The sequence below is a fragment of the Platalea leucorodia genome (genome assembly GCF_965183815.1).
Source record: "Platalea leucorodia genome assembly, chromosome: 4".
NCBI classification, from domain to species: domain Eukaryota; kingdom Metazoa; phylum Chordata; class Aves; order Pelecaniformes; family Threskiornithidae; genus Platalea; species Platalea leucorodia.
The window spans coordinates 91,404,795-91,421,920 of record NC_138826.1 but is presented as its reverse complement, the minus strand read 5'-3'; the positions used below and the strand labels follow the sequence as shown (position 1 = coordinate 91,421,920).

General features: G+C 38.3%; 1 protein-coding gene across 1 annotated transcript in view; it reads right to left on the bottom strand.

Moving 5' to 3' along the window:
- The window catches only part of TAFA2 (TAFA chemokine like family member 2), a gene marked incomplete at its 3' end in the record, with an annotated part of 83,731 nt that extends 79,656 nt beyond the window's left edge, over positions 1-4,075 (bottom strand). Inside the window, exon 1 of the mRNA XM_082310215.1 lies at positions 4,012-4,075. The remainder of the gene's footprint in view (positions 1-4,011) is intronic.
- Between the last annotated feature and the right edge of the window lie 13,051 nt (positions 4,076-17,126).

The following is a 17,126-nucleotide window of genomic DNA, read 5'->3' as shown; positions in this document are numbered from 1 at the left end:
ATCCAAAACACAGCAGCTTACAAGCTACTATGAAGAAAATTAACACTATTCCAGCCAAAAAAATTACACTTCCAAAGAAGAGTGGCACTATATTAGATGTTCTTTGCATAAGTGCTGATGACTGCATGGGGAAGGGTGCACAAAGCTGTTGAGAATGAGGTCTTCCATGTTCATTTGTGAACTTTGAGACAAGTCAACTTTAGAACTGCTCAGTCTGGCCACTGTCCTGTATTGAAAAATCACCAACAGAGGACAGAGTTCACACAGAATGTTTCCCTCATACAGCAGCCAGCAGTGTAGGGACTCACTGGGTCTGATGTTGTACCAAGACCATTAAAAATAATAACTATAAATGCCCTATTTCCTAGAATTTAGTTTCATCACTTTCAGAAACCATGTCTGTGTTTGCCTTTCAAAATATCCTATAGTGGTGAGTTTCAGAATTTACTTATCAGTTGTAGGAAAAAGCACTTCAATTTCTTTGTCTTAAACTGCTAAATTAAGCTAGCGCTCCTTAGTTGTAGTGTAACAAGAAAGAGTGATCATTTATGATTTTATACGTATTTTCACATTTCTTCACAGCTGTCCATTTTCCAAAGGAAAGAGTCCCAATTTACATTGTCTTTTCTAATAGCACAGCTCCTCCATGCTTCTGGTTTGTATTTGGTTAAATTACCTGTACCCTTCCTAGTTCTGCTACATCTTTCTGTGATAGAATGAATGAATCTTGCATGCAGTATTCAAACAAGCTTGTGCAACATGTAATTGTAGTAGTAGTTTAATGAAGTTCCGGTGTTTGCTCTCAAAACCTTATCTCAAAATTTTAAACATCTACTTCTCCTTTTCAGTGTTCAGCATTGAGGTGACATTCTGTATGAAATACCTGCTGTGATTCTAATATTGCTAAATGATAATAGTAATGGTAATTCTGAGGTCATTATTCTGTATGTGTAGTTAAGACCATTTCCTCTGCATGCATCACTTGGTATTTATTGACATTGAATTTCATTTGCCATTTTATTACCCAGTAGCTCAGTATTGTACCATCAGAATCTCATCACAGGCTGTTTTAAATACTAGGCATTACTTTGTTTTGTCTGCAAACTTTGTCGCTACAATACTCATCTCATTTTCTGAATAATTTATGAGTTTGTGAAATTCAAATTTATGAATATGCTGAACAGCACAGGCTCAGCACAGACTTCTGCAGGACTTTATTTGTAACTACACTCCATTATAAGAACAAACCACTGATTTCTAACTAGCAATCTTTTAATAAGGTGGCAATATGGGTCTTTCTTTGTTGAAGGAATTTGTCATAATCTCTTCCATAGTTCTAACTACAGTATATCATGTGGATCATCTTTATCCCATGTTTACTGATGCATTCAAAGAACTCTAGATTTTTGACTCATTACATCCCTCTAGTTTCCAAGCCATTTTGGTGCATATTGCATGTATTTATCTGTTTGTCCACTAATTCTAACCTTTATAGTAACGTCTATCAAATTGCTTATTGCAAATGTCAGATTTCTTGGTATGTAATTCACAGGATCATTCTGAGACCCCATTTTAAACACTGGCATCACATTTTCCACCTTATACTTATTCAAAATTGTAGGTTGCATATTACTGTTAGTAGCTTAGCAATTTTATTTTTAAGTTCCTTAGAACATTCGGATGAAAGCCATTAGATCATGGTGATTTGTTACTATTCATTTTATTGACTTGCTCCAAAACATCTTTTATTGACACTTTAATTTGAGACAGTTCCTCAGACTTATCATCCATAAACGACGACTCTGGAGTAGGTATTCTCCTGACCTTCTCTCCAGAGAGCATAAATGAGTGCAATTAATTCAGATATTCTGCACAATGGCCTTATTACACCCAATGACTCTGATTATCTGCCTACCTAGCTATCGCCGACATTCTCTGGCAGACTTCCCAATTCCGATGTTGGGGCAGGGGGGCAGGGGAGTGGGGTATTTGTAGGTTTCTGTTAGAAAGTTGTCTCTCAAAATGTTTTTGGCTTGTTTCATTGCAATTTTGTGTTTAAACTGCCAAGTTTACATTTATTTCCACTTGCCTCATTTGGGCATGATGTGCATGTCTGTGAGTTCTAACAGGTTGTCTCTGGTTGGTATTTAACATGTTTTCAGTATTTTGAAAGTATTCTCCAATTAGTATTTAAGTTTATAGTTTATTTAAATGCATCAAGGTTACCTGCAAGCATTTTTGTCCTTGTTGCTGCTCCCTTCAATCAGCTTCTTTACACTTTCTCACAATCCGTCTTTTTAATGTTAAAAGGCACAGTGGAACTTTTTAGGTTTTTTTGTACAACATATTTGGAGGCAACTGAAATCTCTAAACATTATTGTGTTTTCTGCTTTTACAAATTCTCTAGTCCCTGATTATTCATCTAGGGAATGCTCGTTTACTCTCTCTTTCAGTACAAGAACTACAGGCATCCATGTGAAACTGTCAAGTAGAAACTTGGCAACAGGCAATGGGAAGGACCCTTTTCATCCAGTATTTCTTCAGACTATGGAATTCACTGTCGGCATTTAGGCTAGGTGTTCAGTAATGCAGTATAATAAACCTTTCCCTACTTAGGCATGCCATGTAAGCCTCTAGCAAATCTGTGATTCATTTTAACAAAGATACTTTATATGACTTAATGCTCCCACCCATCCGCATCATGACTTAGTGTGTCATTTCTATTTACTTTCTACTCCAACAATACGTGTCTCTCTGATTATCTTCTCTCCATTTTACTTCAGAGATGCTCATTTAAAACTAGCCATTTTCATCTCTCCATTTGGGATTCAGACTTGAAATGTAGAGATGGAACTGAACATGGAAGACATACACAGGGAGGTATATGGAATATCACTGTATTGCTGATTACCCAAGATAAGTGCAAGATTATTAAACAGTTATTCCAAAAGCTAGGAACAAACATTAACAGGGAAAAGGTGTTTATTTGCAAGATATTAACTATATCAGATTAATTCCATGTGTGGACCTTCTTATTCTGAAACAAGAACTTATTACAAAATAGTTTATTTCCAAAAGAGTGTGTGTCTCTGTGTGTGTGTCTGTGTATACATGTATATATATGTATGGCATTAATCAGAAAGACTGCACTGCAAACAACTTCTCAGAAATACCTCTCATCAGCCAAATTCTTAATTTTCTTAGGTCATAAATATTCAATGACAGCTGTTTTTACTTTTCTCTAAGAATTTATACAAATTAAACACAGTGTTACTCATTTCATGTAACTAAACACTTTACTAACACTAAAATAGGCTTTGTATAGACTGCTGTGTACTTGCAAAAAATTAAGGCTGTGTGAGTATCTCTTTTGTCCTCTTCCTAATTCAAGTTGTGCAATTTAATTTATGTTGAATCTTCTTATTGAATGGAAATCTCAAATACAAATCTCAATTACAATAGTGATCTGGTTAAACTGCAACTAATCATATACGATAGTGGTAGGCAAATAAAATGGAAGTGTAGGTTTATACTATGAACACTAAATTTCAAACTGTCTTCCAGAGGTTGAATAAAATATAAAATTATACGTGCACTTCATTGGCTTTCAGTCCCTAGTATGTGTTATTATCATGTCATACTTGGAGGAGAAAAGTCTCCCTTTCAAGAATACAACAGACGATAGTGATTATACAGATTATATTGTCAAGGTCAAGGTAACTATTGTGCAGATATATAGACAGATAGACAGACAGAAAGATATATAACTTTTTTCCAGTCCAGAAATTCTGGTCCACTCTTAGTTGACAAGTGAACACGGAATCACAAGAAAATGTTTCATCTTGTTTCTCTTCATAGTAACAAGACATAACAAAAGGAGAAGAGGCACATATGTCAGATCAAACGTTCATATAACTCAATATCCTGTCTCTGGCAATGGTGAATAATGACACCTAAGGAACAGTATAAAATAAAGCATGTAATGGTAATTCCGCGGTAAACTCTCCCTACCTATAGAAAACGTTAGCACAGGGCTGGTCAGATGTCTCTTTTTCAGGTTGAAGTACACTGGCATAGAAAGTCATTCTTCATGTATTTAAAGAAGTCATTACACACCTTCCATGAGTCACACCTTCTTTCTCTTTATCTTTTCTAATTCTCCTATATGGTTTTCAGGACTAGAACCCTAGAAGTGTACAAATTATTACAGATGAAGACAGACCAGAGATTTGTACAATGCCATAATAATGTTGCCTGCTTTGTTCTCTATTCCTTTCCTAGCAATTCTTTTCATTTTATGTGCCGCACTGAGCTGACTTTTTCATAGAACGATCTATTATAATTCCAAGATTTCTTCCTTGAGTGGAAATAACTCATTCAGAGCCCATCATTATGTACGTAAAGTTAGCTTTTTCTCCCAATGTGCATCACTATCAACACTGAATTTCATCTGGCACTTTATCACACACTCCCTCTGTATTGTGAAATCTTTTGCAACCCTCCTCAGTTAATTTCCATTTTCACTTCACTGCATAGATTAGTATCAGCAAGCTTTGTCACCTCGCTATTCACCTTTTTTTCCAGATCATTTATGAACATCTTGAACAGACAGGCTTAGCACGGATTCTTCTGGACTCCACCAATGACCTTTCCCTACTGAAAAAAAAATATAGTTTCTTTTTTTGTTTCCTACCACTTAACCATTTATTACTCTAAGAAAAGACCTTTCCTCTTATCTCATTGCAGCTTAATTTTTCACTAGCTTTGATGAACAATCTTCCTCGAAATCTCTCTTCAGAATGCAACTGAGAAATAATTTGCAAATATTTCCTGTGACTTTGGTGAAAGCAAATTTATTCATGAATTTGAATTTCATTTTCTGATTTTTTGACTGAATTTTCCATAAAATTACATAAATTGATTAAATATTTTTTATTATAATTTTCATTTCTGTTTTCTTATTGCTGACTTTGCTGCCTCAGAATGATCTTCTGGTACAGTTTTGTGCATTGTGGCATTTGGACATTTAAACAATTCAAAATACAGGATCAAATAATCCCATCTGACTTCATTATATGCTAATAAGAATAATAGTTTTCAGTCAATCTTTTCCAATTCCTAGATAGATGTCTTATGTCAGTTAGACATTTTCTACTTTTTTCTTATGATAGCCAAGTAATAGAACTGCTTGGAAGTAAATGTCTGAATCACACTGGCCAATAGCTGAACTGGCCGAATGTGACAAAAATTACTTACGGGTCTTTTTGTATCTTAGCAATTCATTTCAATAGTATTACCTGACCTTCCCTTTTTTTTTTTTTTTTTTTTTTTTTTTTGTGAAAATTTAGTAAGTAAGTAAAGCTTTCTTGTAATATTGAAGGAAAGTAAAAGCTACATTATGAACCCAAGGATAAAGTGATATTCATAATAGTATTTGCTCTGGAAGTGCTCCAGAGGCCTCTTTGAAAGCTCTCTGGTCTTCATTTGGCAAGGAGGTTAACTTAAGTATCTAAGTGGTTCTATTCAATTAAGATCTTCAAAAAAGTACTTCACAAGAATTAACTTTTTACAAATTGGGCCAAGCGGTCAGGTAATTAAAACCAAAACATGGGGTTTCCTTACATGGCAGTGGATGCAAGTTCTCAGTACTTTCAGTTTCTACACATTGAAATGACCATAGTCCATACAATATCATTATTTATAAGTTATTTACTAGTGAGATGATGGATCATAGTTCAGAAGACTTTTTAAACGTTACCAAAGACAAAGGCATGGAATGGTCAAATCCCAGGATGTCTAGAAGTACCAGATCAAGACCAAAGAATGCAGAACAGCTTACAAGATTTAACTTTAGCTAAGTTCTAAAAACAGCAATGCTCATGGCACTGGCCTCTATGTAACAGGAAGCATATCAGCATTTTTTTCCCAGGATATCACCATGAGCTACAATTTACTGGAGAAAATGCCAAGTCAGCAGAGGATGGCAAGGATTCCAATACCAACAGAAATCCAAATAGTCAAAAAGTATAACTAAGAAAACAAGGCACCTTCATTACATGAGAATCCAAGAGGATGTTAGAAATATAAAAGCATGGCATATGCACACAGCATAGCAGCTCAAGGAAAGAGTCACAGCCAGCAACTATTCCCGTCTGAACTCACACCATTATAACCCTGGCTCTTCATGTATGGTGGATGCTGCTGCATTAGGGAGTTAGTAGTCTGTCTAACATTCCTGTTATCTGCTAAAAATGGCAATCGTGCTATAGAGGAAATCTGTCATGAACAATTGATTCAGTGGTTACTTAGCTATTTGCTAATCTTGGAAAACACATCATCAATAGGTCTCTGTCTTCCCTGTCCCACAATGTCATGCCTACTTCTTGCGTTATATACTCATAATGTTGCCTTATCAAGGTGCTACTAGTCAGTTTCCAAACTAAGTCTCCATAGTGAGAATATCACTCCAACACCCACCCAAAAGAACATTTACTACCCATCTTAACATTTCAGTTTCTCAAAGCAGTGACACACTTCTTTCTTCTTGTTCAAAATGAGGTGGAGTAAACCTTAGTAACAAATAAATTGTTTCTGAAATGCAAGAAAATGTACCATTGGTAATCTGCTAAAAAAAATCAGAAGTACAGGTCAATGTTAGCTTCTACGACTTAAATGTTCATGAGTGCTATACATTCAGGCTGGTTTATGTTAACCTTATTTTAATTCAGTACAATTCAAATATTTATAAGACTATGCTGGCACATTATGAACATGAACCCCACAACACTAAAGGATTTGTATCAAGAAATTTAGCTGAACTTTCTATGACCATTATTCTTCCAGAGTTTTTAAAAGTTGTTTAGTTTTTCCATTTTGTACTAGCCAGATGATTTGTACATCTTGTGCTTTCATATTTACCCTTTCAAGATTGCCAAACAGATACCAAACATGGATGATCTGTGAATGTAATACTTCTTTGTACTTTTGCTTTTCAGATAAGCAGCTGAAGAAGGCTGCAAACTGTAGTGCTACATTTTATAAACAAGATATAAATATGATTTGTAAAACTGTTTGCAGAGATTTCTCTGTTTCAGTCACTGAACCATCAAAAAGGAAAGATGAATTGGTAGTACAACTTTATGTCTTTGCTTGGTCACAGCCTTTATAGTCCTAATCAATAAACAAATTGAGCTTAGTCAGCTTGCTCTCTTGCACTCTTCGTAATGAGGCAAATATCTAACTTCAGCAGTTGCTGCAAGACAGTTCCTTCACAGTAAATTCAGGACTTTTAGTGATAGAAATTATTCTATAGTGCTTGAATAGGGCAAACTAACCTTGTCACTCAGTCCAGAACAAATAGTCTTTCCAACTATGAAGGGAAGCTGGAAAAACTGTTTTGGTTAACGACATCAGTGTCCAAACTTTCTTTTGCTTTCCTAGAGAGGTGCCACCTTTGCTTTCAGACCTCAGGGATTAGCCACACATTGTCCAAAATATAAAACACTGGAAGAGGTTCAAGTGCAATTATTTACCTGTTCCCTTCAAACCACCGGTGACCTTAACTGATCAGTTTTCTCAATATAAAAATGAACCATACACCTCAGGGTACTTTAGTTCAGAAAAAAAAACCACAAAAACCAAAAACAGTAACTCACATGAACAAGGTTCAAAAGGGCATAGACAGTGGAAACTGGGAGTGTATACTAAAAAAATGGGGGGGGGGGGGGGGGATATTTTTAGTGACATGGAACAGAACAGAGAGCAAATTTGCTTAATTTCTGTTTCTCATGCTTTCCAGCGGAACTGGAGAGAAGTAAGCCAGAACTTCAAAGACATGGCACCTAAACTCCCAGTATCTGGCCAGTTTTAAAAGAAAAAAGGGAAAAAAAAAACCAGAAAAGGAATGGAAAGGGGTGAACTTCTCGAAGTCTCAAAGAAACAAGGCTAGCCTATGCTGAAGTACAGAGAGGTGATGATGAGGGGGGCAAGGTCTCAGGGATGAGGAACTAAAAGGAGATAATGCAACAATGAACATTTGAACAGTGTTGTCATGAACTGCAGGAAGCTGTATCATTAAAGTTCACTCTTCTGCTTCTCTCGTCTCTCTTCTCCTCTTCTCTTCTCTTCTCTTCTCTTCTCTTCTCTTCTCTTCTCTTCTCTTCTCTTCTCTTCTCTTCTCTTCTCTTCTCTTCTCTTCTCTTCTCTTCTCTTCTCCTCGCTTCGCTTCGCTTCGCTTCGCTTCGCTTCTATTCTCCCAGCACTGCTTTCAGGTCCTGTACTGCTGAATGCAGGGAACTTTCCGAAGTATAACCAGTAACCTGTGCAGAACCCTCCAAGCAACACTGCTCAGCATCAGCAGCCATCCAACCTAAATGCATTTCAGACCTTCAGTTTCTCCAGGGGCAGTCACACACAGAGCACGTGGCAACTCCTTGCTGTGAGCTGAAAGTCTTCAACCCTGCAAGTCCTATTCTGTCTCTGAGAGACCAACTGCTAGTTTCAAACTTTTTAGTAGACATTTGTTGTGGAAGTTGCAGCCCTGTTGTCACAGTTTTTTCTTCCTATTCTAATTCAGTACATTTGCACAGGTTCCTAAGGCAATAAAAGTATTTTCATTTTTACTTTTGGTTTAAATTTGATTTTAAAGAATAATAATCTAACTTCCATAAAGCCTGTAAAAAAGTGCCATAAAAAATCCCCAAGAAGGAAAATATAATCCCATATTAAAGAATTTTCATTTAAAAATCATTTAAAGGTACATGAAATGTCCCTTGATTTTCTTCATGAAATATTCATGAGTAAAGCAAGAGAAATTATACAAAACATTCTAAAAATAAACAAAGTTTTAAGTGGGAAGATGAGCTCCTATCCCAAACTGTGCAACATCTCATGATCATCTTTGGTTCTTTTTCAAGTCCTGTAAAGGGTGAAGATAATAGTATGAATACAGCCATTAAGTGTCAGCTATGACAATTCCCATTCTATCGTCGTGCTCGCACTTAAATATTTCAGCGACAACTGAACGATTTGATATAGTCCATGAAGCACTCATGAACTAATGCCTGAAATTTTCAATAATCCGAACTATAAATGAAAGAAGTTTTACTTAATTTTTTAAATCATCCGATTTTCTCAAAATAGGAATACAAATTATCGCTGATGAGATATCCCTAGAGATTGTAGTTTTGCATCAATATCTCACTGGACACTTGTAAATCTTGGAAAGCGTCCAAATATTATTTCTTAAATTGTAGTAAGGCTTTCCCTGCACTGCCAGATATTATGCAGCACACATCAGACAGCCATAAATCCAGGAACTATTTGTTCAGCAAACCCTATCTTTGTCAGGAGACAGCACCATTTTCCTTCCAGTCTCCCAAATGCACAGTTGGTCAGGATGCAGGTAACAGTTAAACAACCCTTTTCCTCAATCCAATTGCGTAACAAGAGAGTGTCTCTATTAGGATAGTGAAAGGTCAATCGAGCTCCCAGGACAGCAGTGATAATTGCACCACTTTAATGTCCACCAAGCAAAGAAAAAAAAAAAAAAAAAAAAAAAACAAACAACAATCAGACAACAATCAGAGACTTCTACTGTGATCAGCTGGACCTTACAGCTCAATGGAAAATTATTTCTTTCTGTTAAAATCCAAAATGTCTGGGGCAGAAGCAAAGAGAAATACGGATTTTATCAGCAGCTACTGTAATTTTTCAGTCTCACATTCTCAAATCTACAAATGCCTGAGCCAGTGCCTGAGTACTGGGTTCTCTATCAGTATATATATATCCTTCCCAGGAGCTTAAACAGTCTATCTACCTATACTTTAACTGCTACCTACAGCCTAGCATGAATAGCAGCAATTCTGGACAGTGTTACCACATACTAGTAAATAGTTTAAGAGCTCTCATAGTGGTATATGGCTTCCATAAATATCAAAGAAGTAGTCTTTGTTACTCTCAAGTTTGGAAGCCACTGCTAATCATTTCAGATCTGCACCATTATTGTCAGCTACACATCCATGCTTGCCTCCAGGCCTGTATTTTTCCTTGAATAAAACTGATCAAAGACACACTTTCAGATACAGTTGTTCTGTGTGCTCCTCTTCCATATGCTGTCCTTGCTCTTCATCATGCTGTTGATGCTTCAGCCACTACAAGCAGCTGCCAAAACTACTGGAAAAGCTGTTCAATATCAGTAGAAAACATTGTACTTAAGCCATCTGCAGATAAACAGCAAATATATCACACAGATAGCTCCATAGTTGCAATAAACATTTGTCCATGCTGACCAGATACAAGTTGAAAGTAATGCTTGCTAGCAAAAATACATACTTGGAATAGCAAGAAGTCAATGAAAATTGTATCATTTGGCCCCAAATTGCAGAATTCTGACTGATTCTTGCAGATTTCCGGTTTTGCTAAACCTCTGCCATAGCAGGGCATCCAGTAGCAGGGCAAAGGGACTGAGATAACTTGATCTGTTATCTTGCTTTCAGTATATAAATTTATGTAATTATGGAAATTGTATAACCAATTATGAATAATCTATAGATGAAAATTGTTCACCTAAAAGCCCTGTACAACATACAATGAATTCATTTAGGGAAATAAATTATTCTAAGTCATAAGTTATTTGCCAAATAAATTATTCACTGTGAATTGTTCAGCCCCCAGTAATCAAGGGCTAATCTGCTGTTCCTCCAAAGACCAAGTCAGTGGAAGAATGCAAATTAATCTGGAAATTGTAATAACCATTGATTCATCTCTCTGGCGTATATAACAATGCAACTTGATACTGTTTCCTATTTCTTTATAAAGACTATATTAATTCATTTGATGAAGATCAAATCTAAAAAGCAGAAATACTCAAAATAAAATAAAAAGCAGACAGAAGGAAAAGTTCTTCTCTTGCAACAAACAGTAATATTCTGCCTAAGCAGAATTCATTCTAAACAGCATACGCCCTTACGTCTGTTCTGGTATTGTAATCCTCTCTGCTCTCTCAGTTATCCACTCAGATCACTTAACAGCTTAAATTCTTTAGGTATTATATTGAAAAAGTGCTCTTTCTCAAGATTTTTAGTGAAGTAAGTTGATATCTGTTTTAATTTCACTTTCACTTGGAGAGAATTTTGGAGGCTGCTGCAAGACAAGCAAAAACCAATGTCTGAAGGCAGTTATTCTGTGCCTCTCCAAGGAGAAAGACCCCTGAGGCAATACAGTACTTCTTAAAATGATGCCGAATGCTTCTCATGAAATCATGCCAGAAATACAGTAGCATAAATTATTTAAGTATGCATGGTTAGGTAGTAATCTTGCACTGAAGCAAGGGTTTAGATTAGTAGACTTCTTTTGGTTCTTATTTTCTATTATTTTCTACTTAACTGTGTACGTCTAGAGAGTTCTACCCTAGCTGTAATACCTGCATTTTTCATTTCTCATCTCTCTTCCTTGCTACAGTGTCCCCACCTTTTTTATGTTCGTTACTTTTTCTATATTGCAATACGTTTGTCTCCTGGCCTATCTTCTAGCTTCCCCCACTGGGAGATTTCTAACTTTCTATATTTCTATTTGTCCCTTCCTATCCCCCAAACTACACTGATTTATCATAAGTTCCTACTTTGTTTTCCCCTCTACCGGCAGAGTACTTGTAATTCCCTAGGTGGGCCATCCTCTGCTCAGACCTCTTCCCGTGGGATTCCAGGACATCATCTGGCCAATCCTGTGAAGGCCATGGGTACAGACATGCTGTTTGTGGAGCGGTTCATAGAGTCCTGATTCATGTGCCTTCACTGGCGAAAAGAAGACCCTGGCATACATGTACCCCAAGAGCTCCAGGTCACTGTTCCCTTTCCACCTCCTCCAGATCCTTTTGCTGATACTCTGGATGCACAGGTTTCCTCACTTCTTCCTCTTATGTTCTCTCTCAGGCCACAGAAACTTATTGCACCTCCTCATACACCTTCTCCTGGTGCTGGCATGCTAGCCATCAACACCACCAGAAGGAAGAAAATAATGGCAAGGATCTGCATTGGCTCACCTCTCTGAGCAAATCACCACCAGATGTCTTCTGGAGGCAATGGGCTTCGTCAGACATATTCTGCTCCATGCCTTCTTACTGAGCCTGCTCAATCCATTTTGGACCCCTTGACCCTCAAACCCTGTTTTGTTTTGTTTTTTCCATTGTTTTTTTTCCCCATCATCAGTTGCCTATTCTTCTTACATTTGCTCAAGAGATATCTAGGCATATTAAACCAGGAAGTGTCAAGTACTTTGGGAAGGCCTTTCTGGGGAGGCCTTCTTTCTTGACCACATATGCCTCAAGCTCCACTTATATTTTTGCACCCAGTGGATTCCTTAGGGTAGCTGCATGCTATCTCTTTTCATGTACTGTAACAGATCTCAGTGGGAAACTAATTTCCTACCACACAAAAATATTCATGATTTCAACAGCTTTGTTTTCCCATACACAGGAAAATACAGGCCAAAATTTCAAACCTTTTGCAACTTGAAAATGCCAACAGAAGACATACTTTGACAAGTAACATTTCATTTTTTAAATTCTCATTCCATTGCTGATATTACTATATAACAAATACACATTTCAAAACAATTGTTTCTATTAAGAAAGACTAAAGTCTTCATTTGGAAAATGGCAAAATGGGATGTTTCCACAATTTTGAAACTTTTTCAAAACAGCTTTAAATGAGGAAACTAATCAAAAAAGTTACTTCCCACAAGCAGTTTAAGTTCAGTCCCATCAATGTTTTCCAGCTAGAAATGATTTCATCAAAAATCACTCTGATCTACTCTATCTTGTACATTATTGATGATGTTTTGATATGTAAGTCTTCTTATGTGATTTTTTCCAGTTTGCTTGTTCTAAAAATTTTATATTATTTCAAGTGAAGTATTTATTTTACCAATTAAAATGCAAATACTTTTTTTCATCACATGCCCAATCCGTAGGCCAGAGTACAGTTATAACTGAGTTTCATATGCAACATCATTTTCTTTCAGATAATTAATTCTTATTTTGATGTGTATAACACTTAAGCAACTGTTGGTATTTCTTGCTGTGTATTAGAACACAATGCGAATCTTATATTAGGCTTCTAATTGCGTAATTTGTCCAAGATAAGGTGATGTTCAAAGAGTGCAATATTTTCAAACCTTACCTCTAACACTAAAGGCAGTGAGCTCTATACTTAACAAAATACTGAGAAAGAGTAAAAGATTCATTCTTTATTACACTTCACATCCCATGTTTGGTGAAAGCTCAGCAGGTAACACTAGTGCTTCGGAGAACCGAGCCATAAATTAAAGCTTAGAACTATAACGAATGTTCTCCTGAAAATCAGATCCTACAAAGGGATCAACTCCAAATACAGACAATTCAGGAAATTAGCGCCATCCAATATCAGCTCTTTAGACTGTAAACTCTTGCTAATAGAGTCTGGACAGAACATATGAAGTGTGTGTGTTAGTGTGCATGTGTGCATGTGAACATGTGTCTACAGAAGCACAATAAATAACAGCAGAAAATCTTTCTGACTAAGCAAGTGGCAATTCCAACAAACTCTTTCATTGCTGAAATTTAATTTTGATAAAAACAGAATTTTTGTTGAGATAAAGGTATCTTATTTCTATTTGATATAATGAATCATAGGTTTTCTCCAAATAAAGGAACAGACTGGTTTGTCTTTAACTGATGGGAGAGATTAAAAATTCACCTACATAGATATCTACAAAATTATGAAACCCTTCATATAAATAAAATTAATTTAAATTAAAGAAAAAATGTCATGTGCAGTGCCACTTGCATTTAACATGATGTGTATTGACAAAACCTTTTTCAAATGAAGTTGATTGCAAAAACAGTATGAAAGCAATCTGAAGGAAACACTACTACAGTTCATAGCCAGATACTGCTGGTTGTTTATGAGTTAATCTGGTCAACCGATCACTGAAAAATTGCATCAGTGTCTACACTAGATCCAATGAACACTGAGATGCAAGCTTACGATTATAACTTTTTTTTGTTTTTTCCTCTGCTCTGCATGTAGATTGTCAAAGTTAGAAAAAGTTCTTTACAAGCTAGACATTTGGAACATGAGCAAATAAACTCTGTATCCTCTAGTGCAAATCCATTTGATGGCATAACCCATTTCCTAGGACTACTGAAAAGCACTACTAGATTAAAAGCCCACAAAATAAATCTAACCTATTACTTTGTTTTCTGAATTTCAGGACAGTAATCTACAAGTGATGAGCTCTTCTTTTATCAAAGCCAAAAGGCTTCTGAGCAGAGAGATTTTATGTAATAAAAAATAAAGCCACCTCCTTTCCTAGCCTCTTGTTTTTTCATCCTGGCCTTTAGCAATAGCAGCTGAGGTTTCACAAGGATACAGGTGCCAAAGCCTTGTACTCACATTTCCCTGCAAAAAGAGCTGCAGTTCTTCCCATAGTCAATAACACCTGTGACACAGCTGCAAGGGTCTCTCCCACACCCTAACTCTTGCTCCAAGTGCCTTGCTGATTTCTTTGAGCAGCAAAACCCAGTGCCCACTGTGCTATATTGTTTTGCTTCTTTTATGACAGAGATAAGTGAGGCCTTGCAGCAGGAGGACCATTCATTCTGCACTATTAGAGACAGCCGTTATTTGGTGCCTAATGTTCCATGACCCATAAGCATTAAAGGAACTGCTAAGAAGTATTTGATCAGGTAAAAGGTATATTTTTGAGCCACAGGCATGCAAAAGAACATATTGGAGAACAAAAACATTTCATATAATGAATAGAATACAGCACAGTCAGGTAATAAAACAACAGAACAAAAGCATATCCTCAGTCAGAGGCAAATTCTTGCATAGAAAAACCACCGCCCTCTTTGTGGCAAAGCCACAGAGACAGTCAGTTCCAGGCATGAGAACAGCCAGCCTCTCCTGGAAATGCCGCTTGACCTGAAGGTTGCAACACTGATGCAGGATACAAGTAAAAAAAATCATGTCATGTTTTATATTAGTCCATTAGTGCCTGGTTTCCTCTGGATTGTCAATAATCCTCTGAGAAATAGACTTTCACAGAACCAGCTGCAGGGTTAATCCCTTGTGAATGCATCGGTCTGGCAGACTAGCAGAACAGTTCAAGCCATAGGCAATGGCAATACTGTGTCAAAGCCATATCTGGTGGCCTAGGGAAAAAAAAATGGGATGTACAAGCACAGTTTCTCTTTCCATCCTCCTTCATCCACTTCCTTTCCCACCAGCAAAGGAAAGGTTATTTTAGTTAAGCAAGGCTGGAAGGGACATCAGGAGGCAGGACGTCTCTAGTGCAGCCCCCTGCTCAAAGCAATGTCACCTCTGAGTTCAGACCAGGTTGCTCAGGACTTTATCCAGTCAGGTCTTGAAAACCCCCAAGGACGGAGAGCACAACTGCCCTGGGCAGCCTCCTGATGAAAAAAGGGTTTTCCTTATGTCCAGGCTGTACCTCTCCTCTTTCAGCTTATGCCCATTATCTCTCAGTCTCCCAAAGAGCCTGGCTCTGTCTTCTCATTAACCTCCATGTAGGTACCAGTAAGCTGTTGTTAGGACCCCCAAAGCCACCTTTTCACCAGGTGGTGAACAAGCCCTGGTACCTCAGGCTCTCCTTGCAGGGCAAATGCTCAAGCCTTGACCATCATGGGGGCCCTCTGCTGAACATGCTCCAGTTTGCGTCTTTCTTTGGGGGGCCCAAAACAGGACACAGCGAGAAAAGGTCTCAAGAGTGCTGAATAAGGGAGGATGATCCTTTCCCTCAATCTACTGCTTGTGACCCTGTTTGTGCAGCCCAGGAGGCTGCTGACCATCCTTGCTGCCAGGGCACACGGCTGCCCCATGCTCAGCTGCCCACCAGGGCCCCAGAGAGATGCTCCCCAGCCAGTACCCCCCAGCCTGAGCTGCTGCAGGGGTGCTTCCTTCCCAGGGGCAGCACTGAGCATTTCTCCTCATTGAATTAATATGGCTATAAACACCTTGCTAAAATGGATAACTGAGACCACCACTAAGAGGAGGAACTGAACCTCTTGCAACAGTTGTCTGCCCAACAAAATCACTCATTTTAAGCAGGGTCAGAGCAGTGGGAACAGATGGTGAGTGTGTCGGACAGGCACTGGTGCTACTGCAGCCGCAGCGGCAGCACCTGCAGAACCAGCTCCAATCACCGTCTCTGTGCCTGCTGGCCCAGGCAAACCAAAGATGGGTACAGACAACAACTCAAAGGCTTGCTTAAGGCTATCAAATGAAGTGGCAATGGCAATCTCAATAAGCAGAGGCCAATGAGTAGCTCAGGGAGAAAGCAATCATCTTGTTAGCCCTTAATCTGACAAGAGCAGCACAGAGCCCATCCTGAGAGCTGAACATGATTAACAGTTATTCTAAGGCACCTCTGTGTAATCAGAAAATGCTCTGACAACAACTCCAGGAGGAGATTAAGGCCTTTTCTCTGCCTGAAAAACAGGTAAGTCCTCCTTCAGTAAGCTCAGTAAGGGAAATGCCTATTTTGCAGGCAGGCAAGGGCTGGCCCTGCTCATGCTCTATGCAGAGTCTCCAGCCAGAAGCTGTGGTTGGTTTTCCTAGTGACAAATCTTCTTAACCAGCCTTATGGAGAAATGGAACATGTTGGTTCAGACCTAGTGTTACATCCTTCACATGCACACACAGAGCAGCTTGTGTCTGCTCAGCAAGCAGCAGGTAGACAGTGGATCCTTCCTGCTTGTCCCAGGGCGGCCCAGACGGTGGGTGGCAGGGTCAGCCTGGACACAGCCCCATAAGGCAGCAACTGCACATGGGCAGCAGCAGCACTGAGCCCAAGGAGCTGCCCTTCACCTGTGCAAACCAGTGCCCTGGGGAACTCACCCAACCCAGCTGCCTCTGAAATACAATTTACAGGAGCCCCAGCTGCCTGGCCAAGTTTATTTTGTTGCTGCAGCAACCATTTTCTCTAGCCCCACATAGCTCTGCTACCTCCTGCATTACCTCTAAAAAGAGGTTTCTCGGGCGGGGGGGGCGGGGAGTGGGAGGGGAAAGCTCCTATGGAAGGGGAAATCTGCAGGAGAAAATCCATTTAGATCTATACAAACTGTACAG